At 36.3% G+C, this 18,930-nt stretch overlaps 2 non-coding genes across 2 annotated transcripts; one reads left to right on the top strand and one right to left on the bottom strand.

Moving 5' to 3' along the window:
* The first annotated feature begins 13,298 nt into the window (after window positions 1-13,298).
* Window positions 13,299-13,402, top strand: LOC112780611 (small nucleolar RNA R71). The gene has a single exon (XR_003191435.1). It is a non-coding gene; the product is annotated as a small nucleolar RNA R71 (small nucleolar RNA).
* A 5,031-nt stretch (window positions 13,403-18,433) lies between these two features.
* On the bottom strand, window positions 18,434-18,541 carry LOC112781759 (small nucleolar RNA R71). Its single transcript, XR_003192519.1, has one exon. It is a non-coding gene; the product is annotated as a small nucleolar RNA R71 (small nucleolar RNA).
* Between the last annotated feature and the right edge of the window lie 389 nt (window positions 18,542-18,930).

Below are 18,930 nucleotides of genomic sequence, written 5' to 3'. Positions count from 1 at the left end.
TATTTTTTTTTATTTATTTTTATTTATTTTGTTCCTTACTTTCAAAACCCCATCTATAAGATCATACCATTATAAGAACACCTCCCTGCAATCCTGAGAAGACGACCGAGGTTTGAATACTTCAGTATCAATTTCAAAGGCGTTTTTACTTGTGACAACCAAAAATTTTGTAAGAAAGGACTTTTGTTGGTTTAGAAGCTATACCTGCGACGAGGATTTATCTGCGAATTCTAGACCACGCAAAAGTTCTCTCTTCAGCGCTCTTTTAATCTCACTAGCTTGACATCTTGTTCTTTGATCATGGAGCTGAAAATCATAGTGCCTTAGCTTTCTCCTCTTACTGTGATCTTCCCTCCGGTCTCCTCTTTGATGATCTCTAGTGTTCAAGTGAAAGGATTCGGTTCACAATATAGTACTCAGATAATTGTGACACGCTTCATTGGTCGGTGTTTAACATCACTTTATCCCTGTGAGAAGCCTTCAGTGGGATTTTCTTGTTTCTCCACCTTTTGGCTCTCTTCTTTTCTTCTCAGAAGATAATTCATGGCTGGTGGTTCTTTATCTGGAGTGTCGAGTTCTCATCTGGGGGTTTGGATCTAGTTCCTCCTTGATTTTTTGGTCTGTTGCACCATCTCTACTTCTTTCAAGCATAGATTTAGAAGTCTTGAAGTTAACTCATTGAATGCTCCTTCAAGCTTTGATCTCTGGCCTTATCTTTCATACAATCTTTTTCTTGAGTGGGCTTATGCAGGGTTTTAAAAACATGGAATGCTAGGTGCTCATCATGCACTCTCAGTAATAATTCCCTATTTCAACATCTATCAATGCTCTGCCCGAAGCCAAGAAAGTCTTCCTAGGATGATGGGAGTGTTGGGGTCTTCCTCCATATCCAGGATGACAAAATCAGCTGGGAGAAGGAATTCCCCATTTTTACCAGTACATTCTCTACAACTCCAAGTGCTTACTGAATGGACTTGTCAGCCATTTGAGAAGTATTTGTGTCGATTTCACCTAAAAAATTTGGAGTTTCCTCATTAGAGACAAATGCATCAAGTTTATGGTTGCACAAATCACAGAATGACTTCTCAATTGTTATGTTTCCTATGGTGCAAGGTATATAAAAACTCCCAGGATCATCTTTCTCTCTGGCAACTCTCTTTAGAGAATAGCACTACATTCCATTGTCATCTCAATAATTTGTCCTTCTTTTAGGGACTTTTTCTTTGTCAGCACTTCCTTCATAAATTTGGCATACAATGGCATCTGTTCAAGTACTTCTAAGAAAGGATATTGATGCTGAGTATCTTGAATATGTCCAGGAACTTTGAGTATTGCTTATCCTCGTTTTCTTTTTTGAACCTCTGAGGGTATGGAAGTTTGGGACATATGACTTTATCCCTTCCTTCTTCTCTTGTAGCTGTGGCTCAAGGATGTTCTTGTCTCCCTTTGAGATTTGTGCCTTCTTGGTTTTCTGATCCTCTTTACTTCTCCCCTCTATCTCTTCTTGTGGAACTTCTCTATTGTGTTTTTCCTGATTGATGGCTTCCTTCTTCATAGTCTTCTCACTTCCCACTTTGTAGCTTTTTCTTTGTCCCTTGGGTGGTCTTCAGTGGTACTGGAAGAGGTATTGCTCTCTTCTCACCCGTTTCTGAAATTTGCTGAGCCATTTTCTCCATATGCCTCTCAAGATTTCTGATTGAAACTTCTTGGTTTTTGCTTGTATGGCTTGATCTTTTCTTGCTGCTTCTTGATCTGTCTGGCCATATCTTGAGTTTTGATGAGTTTTTCCATCAACATATCTAAATTGGAGATCCTTTGAGATTCTGGATGGGGCTGTGTGGGTTGTGATGGTTATTTGTGGAAATGTTTGAAAAATTGGAGGAGTTGCTTTGTGGATTAAGTGTGGTATGGAGAAGTTATTTTGGGGGTTTGTGAAGTGTATGAGGTTGGGTATGTGTGTCTTGTGGTTGTGTGTAATGGTTGTTAGTAGTAGGGATTGATTGTGTTGTTTGTGTTTCCAAAACTGTTAGAGTTGAAGTCCCTTTGTCCTTGATTTTGATGCTCACCCCACCTCATATCAGAATGAGGTTCAGAAACAACAAGCATCTCCAGACGCTTATCTAAAATTTCCACCAAAGAATTACATAAGTAACTTTATTTTATTTTATGTTTTATTTATATTTTAATTATCAAACCTCATAATCCTTTGAATCCGCCTGACTGAGATTTACAAGATGACCATAGCTTGCTTCAAGCCGACAATTTCCGTGGGATTGACCCTTACTCATATAAGGTTTATTACTTGGATGACCCAGTGCACTTGCTGGTTAGTTGTGTGGAGATGTGAAAAGTGTGAATCACGATTTCCACTACCATGTTTTGGCGCCGTTGTAACAATCCCAGTTTTCGAGAACGCGAATCTTTCTGAAAGTACGATTCTCCGAAATCATAAGGAAAAACTTTGATATATAATCAAGTATCTCAATCATCATTTCATTATTCATCTTAAGTTAAACCTTTTTGAGACAAGCTCATAACGCAGTCACGAAAACTAGTTTTTGAACCGTATCGTTAGGGTTTTGATTCGTTTTTGTAAATAGTCTCATTTGACAACCGGACCGATTTATGATAGAAGAGATAATAGGATATTTTCATTATATTATATTAGAAGCTTCTTGAATAATATTATAAGTACCTGGTCAGTTTTAGTTAAAAACAGAAAATCGGTTTAACCGGGTTCACAGTTTACTGGTGCAACATAGCACCAGCACTCTCTGATGACTTTAGCATGCTAAGGCCTTATTATACATGTTTTATTCTCATAATAAATATGTTACTAGTGTCATTTATGCTAGTAACTCAGAAAATAATTTTTAGAGATGTTTTTACAAGTGTTCCGATACATCTAGTTTTAGTAGTTATACACCTGAGATATTTTAATATTATTTTAATCCACCTCCAAGCCAACCAATCGCAACTCACCCTACACCCCCAAGACACTCCAAGGCTGTCTCATTTCTTCATTTTGGACGAAATAACAAGAGAGAAAAGAGAGAAACCTTCATGAACACTAAATCTTCAAAGCTTGATTCTTCTGAACTAAAACTCAAATCAAAACTCCGATTTCACCAAAATGATCCTCTCTTATTTCTCTAAATAACCATATAACATATCAAGGCTGGAAATAAGGTGAGACGGCTGTCCCTTTCCCATTTGAATTCGGTTTTCAAGGAAACATGCTCAAACATGTGTTTTCTTGATGTTCTTCCTTAGAATCATGCTTAACTGACTTGAGGGCCAAGAAACGTGACTTTCCAGAAAGTCTAAGGTTAGAAATCACCTCCTAACGTGCTGAGGGAGATTTTTTTAGTTGAGGGTTTTTGGATTTAAAGTTGTTCTTGATGTGATTTAGGAGGAAAAAGTGCTAAAGGACCACCTGAAGTCTACCTGAATTAGGAGCAGCAAAACCAGGTAGGGTGTCACGAAATTAATCTTGATTATTTTTGTTTGAGTTGTGTGAATGTTGTATGATTTGGCTGTGCTAAAAATTAGTTGCATATATGATTGATTCTTGGTGAAAATCTGGTGAAATTTTGATGAAATTTGATGAAATTCAAGCTTTAAAGTTCATGTTCTTGGGGCAGCTGGAAAAATGAAACCCTAAGCTTAAATTGAGGTTCAATTTGTGTTGAAATCATGTAGAAAAGATGGGGTTTTAGTGGCTGCTAATTTATTATGAATTATAGTAAAAATCGGTTGCTGAAAAGACTGAAAAACGGGTAAAAACAGAGAATAATCTGAAGAATTTATGAAGAACATGAAGAACACTTTGAGTGTGATGAAGAACAATGAAGAACAGGCCTTAGATCTTAAAAAGGGCAAGGAAGTAAAATTTTTGGTGTTTAAGGGGTTATTTTGTAATTTCTAAAAGTTAGGGTGGTAAAAGTAGAAATATTAAAAGTTACGGGTGGTAAAAAGTGAATTTTAAAGATTAAAGGTTAAAGTAAAGTTAATTTTCGAAAATTTAATAATAAAATAATAAATAATAATAAAATATTAAATAATAATATTTAATTAAAGATTATATTTTAATAAAAATAATAAAATAATGCGAAAAAGGCAGTTTTCTGTAAAAGCTTTAGAAAGACAACTTTAAGTGCAAAATCTCATAATTACCTTCATAAAAAACTTAGTGAGTGGTAAGAACATATTAGTGAGGTAAAGATAAAAGTAAGATAAAAAGTTGAAGAAAACATAAAAAACAAAGAAAAGTCTGTAAAGTTTTAATGACAGAAAAACAGACAGAGACTAGTAAACGAACTAAGGCAACATAGTTAGTCCTTGAGTTGCGACTAGGGTTAGGTATTATATGAAAAGTTAAACTGTTTCAGTATAGACTTAATGAACCTATACTTGGGACAGGCTAACTATTCATACCGAAATTTACATAAGCTTTAAATACATACGTTAAGCAGAGCAATCAGAGCAGAGTAGAGAAACACAGAAAATAGAGTAACCATAGTAAAGTAAAGAGATAAAGAGAAAAAGAGTAATATAGATACAGATAGAAAGAGTAATCAGAGAAGAGAAAAGAGATACAGAGAACAGAGTAACCAGAGCAGAGTAAAGAGATACAGAGAAAGAGAAACCAGAGCAGAGTAAAGAGATATAAAGAGAAGAGTAATATAATAAAGAGATATTATATATATATATATATATATATATATATATATTATATATATATATATATATATATATATATATGTTGCTTAATGCAACCCAAGAGATATTATATATATATTTGTTGCTTAATGCAACCCAAGAGATATTATATATATATATATTTGTTGCTTAATGCAACCCAAGAGATATTATATATATTTGTGCTTAATGCAACCCAAGAGATATTATTTATTTGTTTGTTGCTTAATGCAACCCAAGAGATGTTTGTTTATTTATCTGTTGCCCTAAGGCAACCCAAGAGTAATTTTCCGTTCCCAAGAGTATATATTTTCTGCGAGTAGAAAGCAGAGGCTGTCTCAATAGAGCTGTTAATAATTATATGCGCATTTATTTGAACGGAAAATCGTATCCGGAAAATCGTGAACTCGTGACCGGATAAATGTCGGGAATGCAGGTGCTAACCGACACATGAGCTCATGGCCTGTACTAGGGCTAGGCATGCATCATTCTTGTCTGCGCATTATTCTCTATTGCTTTCCTTCTTGTGTGTGAACTATTTCTTTATGTTTGTCTGCTTGAGTGCTATGTCTGTGCTTTATTTCCTTGTGTTCTTCTGTTGTGTTCTGTTTTCTATTTTTCTATCTATTTATAACTACTGTTTACTACTTTACTGTATTCTAATATCCATCTGCTAATCGGAATCGAATAAATGAACGTAACTAATAACCCCGACCCTACTAAGGACTCCCCAGTTCTTACCCCCATCTTTTGCTTCCTCCCCCCAGATGGAGATGGTCATGATATTCTATGAAGTCGAAGACCTTTACATTTATGAGGACCCAGTGTACTATGGTTACTACATTTTGAGTACGAAGCCTCGTATGAGACGTTACGCATTACAAAACCGTTCCTTCCAACATCTTCTATATAGCCCGCATTTTGACTCCAATGCTCCTTACGACCCTTATCCTGGTTACATCCTGACGCACTTGTACATCCTTTTCCTGATGATCCTGAGCACCCTGTACCAGCTCAACCTTTGAATGAGGTGGAACCTGAGCCTATCGTTCCTGTTGAGCCCGAGTTAGCTGGTGACTACGTACCTGTGATACCACCAGAGTGGGACTTTCCCCCTGAGCCGATCCCTGACTTTTCACAGCCTGATGAGCCGGCACTACCGGACGGTGGGGTAGCCCCTATATACGCAAACGGACCTGTGCTCGCGAATGGTTTTGTACATAGTGATAGCAGCATTTCTGGTGGATCTGAGCGTATAGCTGTAACCACAGACGATGAGGAGGAGGAGGATCCCTGAGATAGAGATACAGCAGAATGAAGAGATGGGCGAGCCTCACGATGATCTTCTGAATGGCCACGTGTAGATATAGTTTGGCAGCCGTAGCGGTATTCTTTTGATGACACTCTAGTCTGACATTATCTATTACTTAGTCTCTCACTTGTGTTAGTACACCCGAGAGCTAGGAGCTATATAGTGGTTAGACTAGCCTGGGTGTCAGATTAGCGGCTTTCTGTGTGGGCCAGGCCCTGGGAGTGTCGTGTATATATTAGCTACGTAGGATGACGAGGATGTAAACTAACTTGATCTTTTGTGAATGCTACATGTTTTGTTATAGTGTACATTATGTATATTTTTAGCTGTGTTATATGTTTCTTTATGCTTCCTTATTATTTCTATATGTGTGTGCTTATTTATTTTACTCCCTCGCTCGCAACGATATAAGTTAAAAAAAAAAGTTACTCGTAAAATTGACAACGTTCTAACAAGGAACAGGCTTATACATTAAGTAATAGTTAATAATTAGGAAGAACAAGTTGGTAACACTTAGCTTCTTGTATGACCATGGCATACCGGAAGTTGGGTCGTTACACCGTTGCCGGGGATTGTTCGAGTTTGGACAACTGATGGTTTATCTTGTTGCTTAGATTAGGTAATTTTATTTTATGTTAAGCTTTTTATTTTTTTAATTAATTTAAAAAAAATAATAATTTCTAGTTTTCGAAAAAAATTCAAAAAAAAATTTATTTGCTCTTCAGAATTTTTAAGAACGAATTCTAGAGTTTCATAAGATATATTGAAGCCTGGCTGGCTGTTTAGCTGTGTCTAATCTTTTGGACTGAGGCTTTCACTTTTTATTGACATGCTTGTATGTTTTATGCTAAAGCTTGGCTGGCTATTTGGCCATGTCTAATCTTTGGACCGAAGCTTTCACTTAAATCTTGGCTGGCCATCTGGCTATATCTAATTCTTTTCGACCGAAGCTTTAGACTAACGTTGCATGATTCCTGGAATTCTTATTAAAAATTTTGAATTTCTTTATTTTTTTTCCAAAATAATTTTCGAAAAATACAAAAAAATTAATAAAATCATAAAAACCCAAAAATTTTGTGTTTCTAGTTTGAGTCTAGTGTCAAATTTTAAGTTTGGTGTCAATTGCATGTTTTAATCTTTCTTAAATTTTCGAAAATTCATGCATTGTGTTCTTCATTGATCTTCAAGTTGTTCTTGATGATTCTCTTTGTTTGATCTTTAATTTTTCTTGTTTTGTGTCTTTTCTTGTTTTTCTTGTGTATTTTTGAATTATTAGTGTTTAAGGTTTTAAAATTTTTAAGTTTGATGTCTTGCATATCTTTCTTTTCTTAAAAATTTTCAAAAATATGTTCTTAATGTTCATCATGATCTTCAAAGTGTTCTTGGTATTCATCTTGACATTCAAAGTGTTCTTGCATGCATTATATCTTTTGATCTTAATTTTTATGTTTTGCATCATTTAGTTGTTTTTTGCTCTCTTCATTAATTCAAAAATCAAAAAAATAATATCTTTCCCTTATTTTACTCATAAATTTTCGAAATTTTGAATTGATTTGGTCAAAAATTTTTAAAATTAGTTGTTTATTATTAGTCAAGTCAAAATTTTAATTTAAAAATTCTATCTTTTCAAATCTTTTTCAAAAATAAAATCTTTTTCATTTTTCTTTCCTGTTTTTCGAAAATTCTTCAAAATTTATTTTCAAAATGTTTTTCTTAATTTTATTTCATATTTTTGAAATTAATGCTAACAATTAATGTTTTGATTAAAAAATTTCAAGTTATTACTTGCCTATTAAGAAAGGATCAATCTTTAAATTCTAGAATCATATCTTTTAGTTTCTTGTTAGTCAAGTAATCAACTTTAATTTCAAAAATCAAATCTTTTTTATTTTCTTTTCAAATTTTTTTCAAAAAAATTTCAATTATATCTTTCAATCATATCTTTTTCAAAATCACCTAACTACTTTTCTCTCTCCAATTTTCGAAAATAACTAACTGGTATGCGAAATTGTTACTCAGAGGTTGTAAAATTTGTTGTTCGTTCTCTCCCTGGCAATGGCGCCAATAACTGGTGCACAATACCATGGTCCATACATAACTTCACAACTTCGCACAACTAACCAGCAAGTGCACTGGGTCGTCCAAGTAATACAACCTTACGTGAGTAAGGATCGATCCCACGGAGATTGTCGGCTTGAAGCAAGCTATGGTCACCTTGTAAATCTCAGTCAGGCGGATATCAAATGGTTATGGAGTTTTCGAATAATAATAATAAATAAACAGAAAATAAAGATAGAAATACTTATGTAATTCATTGGTGAGAATTTCAGATAAGTGTATAGAGATGCTTTCGTTCCTCTGAATCTCTGCTTTCCCGCTGTCTTCATCCAATCAGTCTTACTCCTTTCCATGGCAAGCTTTCTGTAAGGGCATCACCATTGTCAATGGCTACAGAAGGTTTAGACTTTCTGGATCTCAGGAATGGCCATCCATGGGTTCTAACTTATACCACGAAGACACTAATAACTCGGACTCGGTCCCCTGTATTAGATATCCAAGAGATATTCATTCTAGCTTGTTTGCATGTAGAACGGAAGTGTTTGTCAGGCACGCATTCATAAGTGAGAATGATGATGAGCGTCACATAATCATCACATTCATCATGTTCTTGGGTGCGAATGGATATCTTAGAAGCGAAATAAGTTGAATTGAATAGAAAATAGTAGTACTTTGCATTAAATCATGAGGAACAGCAGAGCTCCACACCTTAATCTATGGAGTACAGAAACTCTACCATTGAAAATAAATAAGTGAAAGGTTCAGGCATGGCCGAATGGCCAGCCCCCATGATCTAAGAACTATACGTCCCAATATGTCTAATACAATAGTAAAAAGTCCTATTTATACTAAACTAGTTACTAGAGTTTACAAAAGTAAGTAATTGATGCATAAATCCACTTCCGGGGCCCACTTGGTGTGTGCTTGGGCTGAGCTTGAAGTTTACACGTGGAGAGGTCATTCTTGGAGTTGAACGCCAGTTTGTAACGTGCTTCTGGCGTTCAACTTTGGTCCATGACGTGTTTTTGGCGTTTAACTCCAGACTGCAGCGTAGAACTGGCGTTCAATGCCCTTTTGCGTCGTCTAAACTCGGCCAAAGTATAAACTATTATATATTTCTGGAAAGCCTTGGATGTCTACTTTCCAACGCAATTGGAATCGCGCCATTTTGAGTTCTGTAGCTCCAGAAAAGCCACTTTGAGTGCAGGGAGGTCAGAATCCAACAGCATCAGCAGTCCTTCTTCTACCTCTGAATCTGATTTTTGCTCAAGTCCCTCAATTTCAGCCAGAAAATACCTGAAATCATAGAAAAACACACAAACTCATACTAAAGTCCAGAAATATAAATTTAACATAAAAACTAATAAAAACATCCCTAAAAGTAACTAGATCCTACTAAAAACATAGTAAAAACAATGCCAAAAAGCGTATAAATTATCCGCTCATCACAACACCAAACTTAAATTGTTGCTTATCCCCAAGCAACTGAAAATCAAATAGGATAAAAAGAAGAGAATATACTATAAATTCCAAACTATCAATGAAACATAGCTCTAATCAGATGAGCGGGACTTGTAGCTTTTTGCCTCTTGAATAGTTTTGGCATCTCACTTCATCCATTGAAGTTCAGAATGATTGGCATCTATAGGAACTCAGAGTTCAGATAGTGTTATTGATTCTCCTAGTTCAGTATGTTGATTCTTGAACACAGCTACTTTATGAGTCTTGGTCGTGGCCCTAAGCACTTTGTTTTCCAGTATTACCACCGGATACATAAATGACACAGACACATAACTGGGTGAACCTTTTCAGATTGTGACTCAGCATTGCTAAAGTCCCCAATTAGAGGTGTCCAGGGTTCTTAAGCACACTCTTCTTTTGATTTGCACCTTGACTTTAACTGCTCAGTCTCAAGTTTTCACTTGACACCTTTACGCCACAAGCACATGGTTAGGGACAGCTTGGTTTAGCCGCTTAGGCCAAGATTTTATTCCTTTAGGCCCTCCTATCCACTGATGGTCAAAGCCTTGGGATCCTTTTTATTTGCCCTTGCCTTTTGATTTTAAGGGTTATTGGCTTTTTGCTCTTGCCTTTTGGTTTTAAGAGCTTTTGGCTTTTTCTGCTTGCTTTCTCTTTTTCCATTTTTTTCGCAATTTTTTTTCTTCTTTTTTTTTCTGCAAGCTTTTGTATTCACTGCTTTTTCTTGCTTCAAGAATCAATTTTATGATTTTTCAGATTATCAAATAACATGTCTCCTTGTCATCATTCTTTCAAGAGCCAACATATTTAACATTCATGAACAACAACTTCAAAAGACATATGCACTGTTCAAGGATTCATTCAGAAAACAAAAAGTATTGTCACCACATCAATATAATTAAACTAAGTTCAAGGATAAATTCGAAACTCATGTACTTCTTGTTCTTTTGAATTAAAACATTTTTCATTTAAGAGAGGTGATGGATGCATATTCATTACTTTAAGGCATAGACACTTAAATACTAATGATCATGTAATAAAGACACAAACCTAGATAAACATTTAACATAAGAAAACGAAAAAAAGAAAGTTTAAGAACAAGGAATGAGTCCACCTTAGTGATGGTGGCGTTTTCTCCTTGAGGAACCAATGATGTCCTTGAGCTCTTCTATGTCTCTTCCTTGTCTCTGTTGCTTGATCCCTAGTGATTTTGGTGCTCCTATCCTTAGTTGCTTCCAATAATTGTGTGGGGGAAAATGTTTCCCCTGAGGTATCTCAGGGATCTCTTGATTTGCAGTCAAATGTTCTACCACTGAGCTATAGATCCTTTACATGAAACTCTCCATCTCCCATGACTTGGAGGTGGAAGCTTTTGTCTTCCCTTTTCTCTTCTCTCTATTTTTTTTTTTGAGGTTTCTCTGGCCTTGGGTGCCATCAATGGTTATGGAAAAGGAAAATAAGCAATTCTTTTACCACACCAAACTTAGAATGTTGCTCGCCCTCGAGCAGGAGAAGAAAGAATAGATGAAGAAGAAGATGTAGAAGAAACTAGGATTATGAGGAGGGAAGGTGGGGATCCTGTGGAATCCATAGATCCTGAGATGATCCTGTGAGGTTCACAGATCTTGAGGTGTCAAGGATTTACATCCCTGCACCAATTAGGCATGTAAAATGCCTTTGCATGCAATTCTGGCGTTTAAACACCGAACTGATGCTTGTTCTGGGCGTTCAACGCCCAGATGCAGCATATTTCTGGCGTTGAACGCTAGCTTCATGCTTGTTTCTGGCGTTCAGCGCCAGCTCCATGCTCTGTTTTGGCGTTGAACGCCAGCCAGATGCTCCTTACTGGCGTTTGAACGCCAGTGAACTCCTCCTCCAAGGTGTGCTGTTTTTTATTTTTCTTCAATTTTTTCAGTTATTTTTGTGACTCCACATGATCATGAACTTATGAAGACATATAACTAATAAAAATATAATTAAATAAAAATTGGGTTGCCTCCCAACAAGCGCTTCTTTAATGTCAATAGCTTGACAGTGGGCTCTCATGGAGCCTCACAGATGTTCAGAGAAATTTAATAAACTCCCAACACCAAACTTAGAGTTTGGATAATGGAGTTCAACACCAAACTTAGAGTTTGGTTGTGGCCTCCCAACACCAAACTTAGAGTTTGACTGTGGGGGCTCTGGTTGACTCTATTTTTAGAGAAGCTTACTGTGCCTCTTTTCCATGTTTACAGAAGGATGTCCTTGAGTTTTAAACTCAAGGGAGTCCTCATTCAATTGAAGGACTAGTTCACCTCTGTTAACATCAATCACAGCTCTTGCTGTGGCTAGGAAGGGTCTTCCGAGGACGATAGATTCATCCTCATCCTTCCCAGTATCTAGGATTATGAAATCAGCAGGGATGTAAAGGCCTTCAACCTTTACTAATATGTCCTCTACTTGTCCATAAGCCTATTTTCTGGAATTGTCTGCCATCTCTAATGAGATTCTAGCAGCTTGCACCTCAAAGATTCCCAGTTTCTCCATTACAGAGAGTGGCATGAGGTTTATTCCTGACCCAAGGTCACATAGAGCCTTCTCAAAGGTCATGGTACCTATGGTACAAGGTATTAGGGACTTTCCAGGATCCTATTTCTTCTGAGGCAATCTCAGTTGATCCAATGCATTTAGTTCATTGGTGAACATGGGAGGTTCATCTCCCCAACTCTCATTACCAAATAAATTGGCATTCAGCTTCATGATTGCACCAAGGAACTTGGCAACTTGCTCTTCAGTAACATCCTCATTCTCTTCTGAAGGGGAATACTCATCAGAGCTCATGAAGGGCGTAAGGAGGTTCAATGGAATCTCTATAGTCTCTAGATGAGTCTCAGATTCCTTTGGTTCCTCAGAGAGAAACTCCTTATTGATCACTGGACGTCACAGGAGGTCTTCCTCCTTGGGATTCACGTCCTCCTCCTCTTTTGTGGTTTCGGCCATGATGGTCATTTCAATGGCCTTGCACTCTCCTTTTAGATTTTCTTCTGTATTGCTTGGGAGAGTACTAGGAGGGGTTTCAGTGATCTTCTTACTCAGCTGGCCCACTTGTGCTTCCAAATTTCTAATGGAGGACCTTGTTTCATTCATGAAACTCACAGTGGCTTTAGATAGATCAGAGACTAAGTTTGCTAAATTAGAGGTATTTTGTTCAGAGTTCTCTGTCTGTTGCTGAGTGGATGATGGAAAAGGCTTGCTATTGCTAAACCTGTTTCTTCCACCATTATTAAAGCCTTGTTGAGGCTTTTGTTGATCCTTCCATGAGAGATTTGGGTGATTTCTCCATGAGGGGTTATAAGTGTTTCCATATGGTTCACCCATGTAATTCACCTCTGCTATTGCAGGGTTCTCAGGATCATAAGCTTCTTCTTCAGAAGATGCCTCTTGAGTACTGTTGGATGCAGCTTGCATTCCATTCAGACTCTGAGAAATCATATTGACTTGCTGAGTCAATATTTTATTCTGAGCCAATATGGCATTCAGAGTATCAATTTCAAGAACTCCCTGCTTCTGAGGTGTCCCATTACTCACAGGATTCCTCTCAGAAGTGTACATAAACTGGTTATTAGCAACCATGTCAATGAGTTCTTGAGCTTCTGCAAGCATTTTCTTTAGGTGAATGGATCCACCTGCAGAAGTATCCAATGACATCTTAGCTAATTCAGACAGACCATCATAGAATATATCCAAGATGGTCCATTCTAAAAGTATGTCAGAAGGACACTTTTTGGTCAGTTGCTTGTATCTCTCCCAAGCTTCATAGAGGGATTCACCTTCCTTCTGTTTGAAGGTTTGAACATCCACTCTAAGCTTACTCAGCTTTTGAGGAGGAAAGAACTTGGCTAAGAAAGCCGTGACCAGCTTATCCCAAGAGTTCAGGCTATCCTTGGGTTGAGAGTCCAACCACACTCTAGCTCTGTCTCTTACAGCAAACGGGAAAAGCATGAGCCTGTAGACTTCAGGATCTACTCCATTAGTCTTAATAGTATCACAGATATGCAAGAATTTAGTTAAGAACTGAAAAGGATCTTCAGATGGAAGTCCATGAAACTTGCAGTTTTGTTGCATCAGAGAAACTAATTGAGGTTTCAGCTCAAAATTGTTTGCTCCAATGGTAGGGATGGAGATGCTTCTTCCATGTAAATTGGAATTAGGTGCAGTAAAGTCACCAAGCATCCTCCTTGCATTATTATTTTCGGCTGCCATCTCCTCTTCCTGTTCGAAAATTTCTGTAAGGTTATCTCTGGATTGTTATATTTTAACTTCTCTTAGTTTCCTCTTCAGAGTCCTTTCAGGTTCTGGATCTGCTTCAACAAGAATATTCTTGTCCTTGCTCCTGCTCATATGAAAAAGAGGGAACAAAAAAATAATAATAATAGGGATCCTTTTTGCCCAAGTATAGAGGTTCCCTTGTGTGAGTAGATGAAGAAAATAATGTAATGTAAAGAAGGAAAGAAGAAAAACTCGAACACAGAGAGGGAGGTAGTGTTCGAATTTTTGGATGGGAGAGAAGTGTTAGTAGATGAATAAATAAATAGAAGGAGATGAGAGAGAAGGATTTTCGAAAATTATTTTTGAAAAATGGTTAGTGATTTTTGAAAATTAAAAGAAGAAATATTAAAATTAAAATTTGAAACAATTATTTAATTAAAAAAATTTTGAAAAAGAGGGAAGAGATTTTCGAAAATTAGAGGGAGAGAGTTAGTTAGGTAGTTTTGAAAAAGATAAGAAACAAACAAAAAGTTAATTAGTTAGTTGAAACAAATTTGAAAATCAATTTTTGAAAAAGATATGTTTTAAAAAGATATGATTAAAAAGATATGATTTTGAAAGAGATAAGATAAAAAAGATATTTTTGAAAAGATATGATTGAAATTAGTTTTGAAAAAGATTTGATTTTTAAAATCACAATTAATGACTTGATTCACAAGAAATCACAGGATATGATTCTAGAACTTAAAGTTTGAATCTTTCTTAACAAGCAAGTAACAAACTTGAAATATTTGAATCAAAACATTAATTGTTGATGATATTTTCGAAAATATGATGTAAAATTAAGAAAAAGATTTTAAAAAATATTTTTAAAATTTTCGAAAATAAATAAGAAAAATGAAAAAGATTTAATTTTTGAAAAAGATTTTGAAAAAGATAAGATTTTTAAATTGAAAATTTGATTTGACTCATAAGAAACAACTAAATTTTAAAAAGTTTTGAAAAAGTCAACTCAAATTTTCGAAAATTTATGAGTGAAAAAGGAAAAGATATTTTTTTTTATTTTTTTATTTTTAATGATGAAAGAGAAAAACATGAAAATGATGCAATGCATGAAAATTTTGGATCAAAACAATGAATGCATGCAAGAATGCTATGAATGTCAAGATGAACACCAAGAACACTTTGAAGATCATGATGAACATCAAGAACTTATTTTTGAAAATCTTATATGAAAAGAAAACATGCAAGACACCAAACTTAGAAATCTTTCATGTTCAGACACTATGAATGCAAAAATGCACATGAAAAACAAGAAAAGACACAAAACAAGAAAACATCAAGATCAAACAAGAAGACTTACCAAGAACAACTTGAAGATCATGAAGAACACTATGAATGCATGAATTTTTCGAAAATTTTATGCAAACTTTAAAACATGCAATTGACACCAAACTTAAAATTGACTCAAGACTCAAACAAGAAACATGAAATATTTTTTTAATTTTTATGATTTTCTAATTTTTTTGGTATTTTTCGAAAATTAATTTGAAAAAGAAAAATAAGGATTCCAAAATTTCTAATATGAATTCCAGGAGTCTTGCATTCTTAGTCTAAAGCTTCAGTCCAGGAATTAGACATGGCTCACTAGCCAGCCAAGCTTTCAGTGAAAGCTCCGGTCCAAAACACTAGACATGGCCATTGGCCAGCCAAGCTTTAGAATACACATCAGGCATACAGCAGCAGGTGGATCAGCAACAACTAGCTTGCTCTTGTGATGGTGGTTTGGAAGCCTCAGTCTAAAAGAATTTAGACATGGCTTTACAGCCAGCCAGGCTTCACATGCTTCATGAAACTCTAGAATTCATTCTTAAAAATTCTGAAGAACATAAATAAATTTTTTTTTCGAATATTAATTGAAAAACGAAAAAAGAAAAAAATATTTTTTTGAAAAATTTTTTTCGAAAACTTTTTGAAAAAAAAATAAGAAGAAAATTACCTAATCTGAGCAACAGGATGAACCGTCAGTTGTCCAAACTCGAACAATCCCCGGCAACGGCGCCAAAAACTTGGTATGCGAAATTGTTACTCAGAGGTTGTAAAATTTGTTGTTCGTTCTCTCCCTGGCAATGGCGCCAATAACTGGTGCACAATACCATGGTCCAAACATAACTTCACAACTTCGCACAACTAACCAGCAAGTGCACTGGGTCGTTCAAGTAATAAAACCTTACGTGAGTAAGGGTCGATCCCACGGAGGTTGTCGGCTTGAAGCAAGCTATGGTCACCTTGTAAATCACAGTCAGGCGGATATCAAATGGTTAAGGAGTTTTCAAATAATAATAATAAATAAACAGAAAATAAAGATAGAAATACTTATGTAATTCATTGGTGAAAATTTCAGATAAGCGTATAGAGATGCTTTCGTTCCTCTGAATCTCTGCTTTCCCGCTGTCTTCATCCAATCAGTCTTACTCCTTTCCATGGCAAGCTTTCTGTAAGGGCATCACCGTTGTCAATGGCTACATCCCATCCTCTCTGTGAAAATGGTCCAAATGCTCTGTCACGGCATGGCTAATCATCTGGAGGTTTTTGATCATACTGGAATAGGATTCACCCTCCTTTTGCGTCTGTCACTACGACCAGCACTCGTGAGTTTGAAGTTCGTCACAGCCATCCCTTCCCAGATCCTACTCGGAATACCACAGACAAGATTTAGACTTTCTGGATCTCAGGAATGGCCATCCATGGGTTCTAACTTAAATCACGAAGACACTAATAACTCGGACTCGGTCCCCTGTATTAGATATCCAAGAGATATTCATTCTAGCTTGTTTGCATGTAGAACGGAAGTGTTTGTCAGGCACGCGTTCATAAGTGAGAATGATGATGAGCGTCACATAATCATCACATTCATCATGTTCTTGGGTGCAAATGGATATCTTAGAAGCGGAATAAGTTGAATTGAATAGAAAATAGTAGTACTTTGCATTAAATCATGAGGAACAGCAGAGCTCCACACCTTAATCTATGGAGTGCAGAAACTCTACCGTTAAAAATACATAAGTGAAAGGTTCAGGCATGGCCGAATGGCCAGCCCCCATGATCTAAGAACTAAACGTCCCAAGATGTCTAATACAATAGTAAAAAGTCCTATTTATACTAAACTAGTTACTAGGGTTTACAGAAGTAAGTAATTGATGCATAAATCCACTTCCGGGGCCCACTTGGTGTGTGCTTGGGCAGAGCTTGAAGTTTACACGTGGAGAGGTCATTCTTAAAGTTGAACGCCAGTTTGTAACATGTTTCTGGCGTTCAACTCTGGTCCATGACGTGTTTCTGGCGTTTAACTCCAGACTGCAGCGTAGAACTGGAGTTCAACGCCCTTTTGCATCATCTAAACTCGGCCAAAGTATAGACTATTATATATTTTTGGAAATCCCTGAATGTCTACTTTCCAACACAATTGGAAGCGCGCCAGTTTGAGTTCTCTAGCTCCAGTAAATCCACTTTGAGTGCAGGGAGGTCAGAATCCAACAGCATCAGCAGTCCTTCTTCTACCTCTGAATCTGATTTTTGCTCAAGTCCCTCAATTTCAGCCAGAAAATACCTGAAATCATAGAAAAATACACAAACTCATAGTAAAGTCCAGAAATGTGAATTTAACATAAAAACTAATAAAAATATCCCTAAAAGTAACTAGATCCTACTAAAAACAATGCCAAAAAGCGTATAAATTATCCGCTCATCACTAAGCCTTTTTTTTCAAAATTCTTTTTAATTAACTAATTATTTTAAGTTTTAATTTTATTTTATTTCTTTTAATATTTTTGAATACTAACCAATAATTAAAATAAAAACAAAAATATTTTTCTTTTCTTTTAAATTAAAAATTCGAAAACTCTCTCCCTCTCATCTCTTTCTATTTATTTTATTTATTTACTAACACTTCTCCTCTACTTATAATTCAAACCCTTCCCCCTCTCTCTGTTTCTGAATTCTCCTTCTTCTCCCTTCTTCATTCTATTCTTCTACTCTTCTACTCACATATAGGAATCTCTATACTGTGACATAGAGGATTCCTATCTTTTTTGTTCTCTTCTTTTTCATATGAGCAGGAACAAGGATAAAAACATTCTTGTTGACGCTGATCCTGAACCTGAAAGGACTCTAAAGAGGAAGCTAAGAGAAGCTAAAGCATAACACTCTGGAGAGGACCTAACAGAAATTTTCGAAAAAGAAGAAGACATGGCAGCCGAAAATAATAACAATGGTGGAGATGCAAGGAAGGTGCTTGGTGACTTTACTGCACCAACTTCTAACTTCTATGGAAGAAGCATCTCAATTTCCGTAATTGGAGCAAACAACTTTGAGCTTAAGCCTCAAATAGTTTCTCTAATGCAGCAGAATTGCAAGTTTCATGGACTTCCATTGGAAGATCTTCATCAGTTCTTAGCTGAATTCTTGCAAATCTGTGACACTGTTAAGACCAATGGGGTTAATCATGAGGTCTACAGACTTATGCTTTTCCCCTTTGCTGTAAGAGACAGAGCTAGGATATGGTTGGACTCACAACCTAAAGAAAGCCTGAACTCTTTCTTGGCTAAATTCTTTCCACCTCAAAAGTTGAGCAAGCTTAGAGTGGAAGTCCAAACCTTCAGACAGAAGGAAGGTGAATCCCTCTATGAAGCTTGGGAAAGATACAAACAATTGATCAGAAGGTGTCCTTCTGACATGCTTTCAGAATGGAGCATCTTATGTATATTCTATGATGGTATGTCTGAACTGTCCAAGATGTCATTGGATCACTCTGTTGGTGGGTCTTTTCATCTGAAGAAGACGCCTGCAGAAGCCCAGGAACTCATTGAGATTGTTGCAAATAACCAGTACAGGTACACTTCTGAAAGAAATCCTGTGAATAATGGGACAACACAGAAGAAAGGAGTTATTGAGATTGATACTCTGAATGCCATATTGGCTCAGAATAAAATATTGACTCAGCAAGTCAATATGATTTCTCAGAGTCTGACTAGAATGCAAGCTACATCCGGCAGTACTAAGGAAGCTTCCTCTGAAGAAGAAGCCTATGACCCTGAGAATCCTGCAATGGAAGAGGTGAATTACATGGG

The sequence above is a fragment of the Arachis hypogaea genome, chromosome 19 (assembly GCF_003086295.3).
Source record: "Arachis hypogaea cultivar Tifrunner chromosome 19, arahy.Tifrunner.gnm2.J5K5, whole genome shotgun sequence".
Classification (NCBI taxonomy): Eukaryota; Viridiplantae; Streptophyta; class Magnoliopsida; order Fabales; family Fabaceae; genus Arachis; species Arachis hypogaea.
The sequence above is the reverse complement of the archived record's forward strand: the minus strand, read 5'-3'. Positions and strand labels throughout refer to the sequence as shown.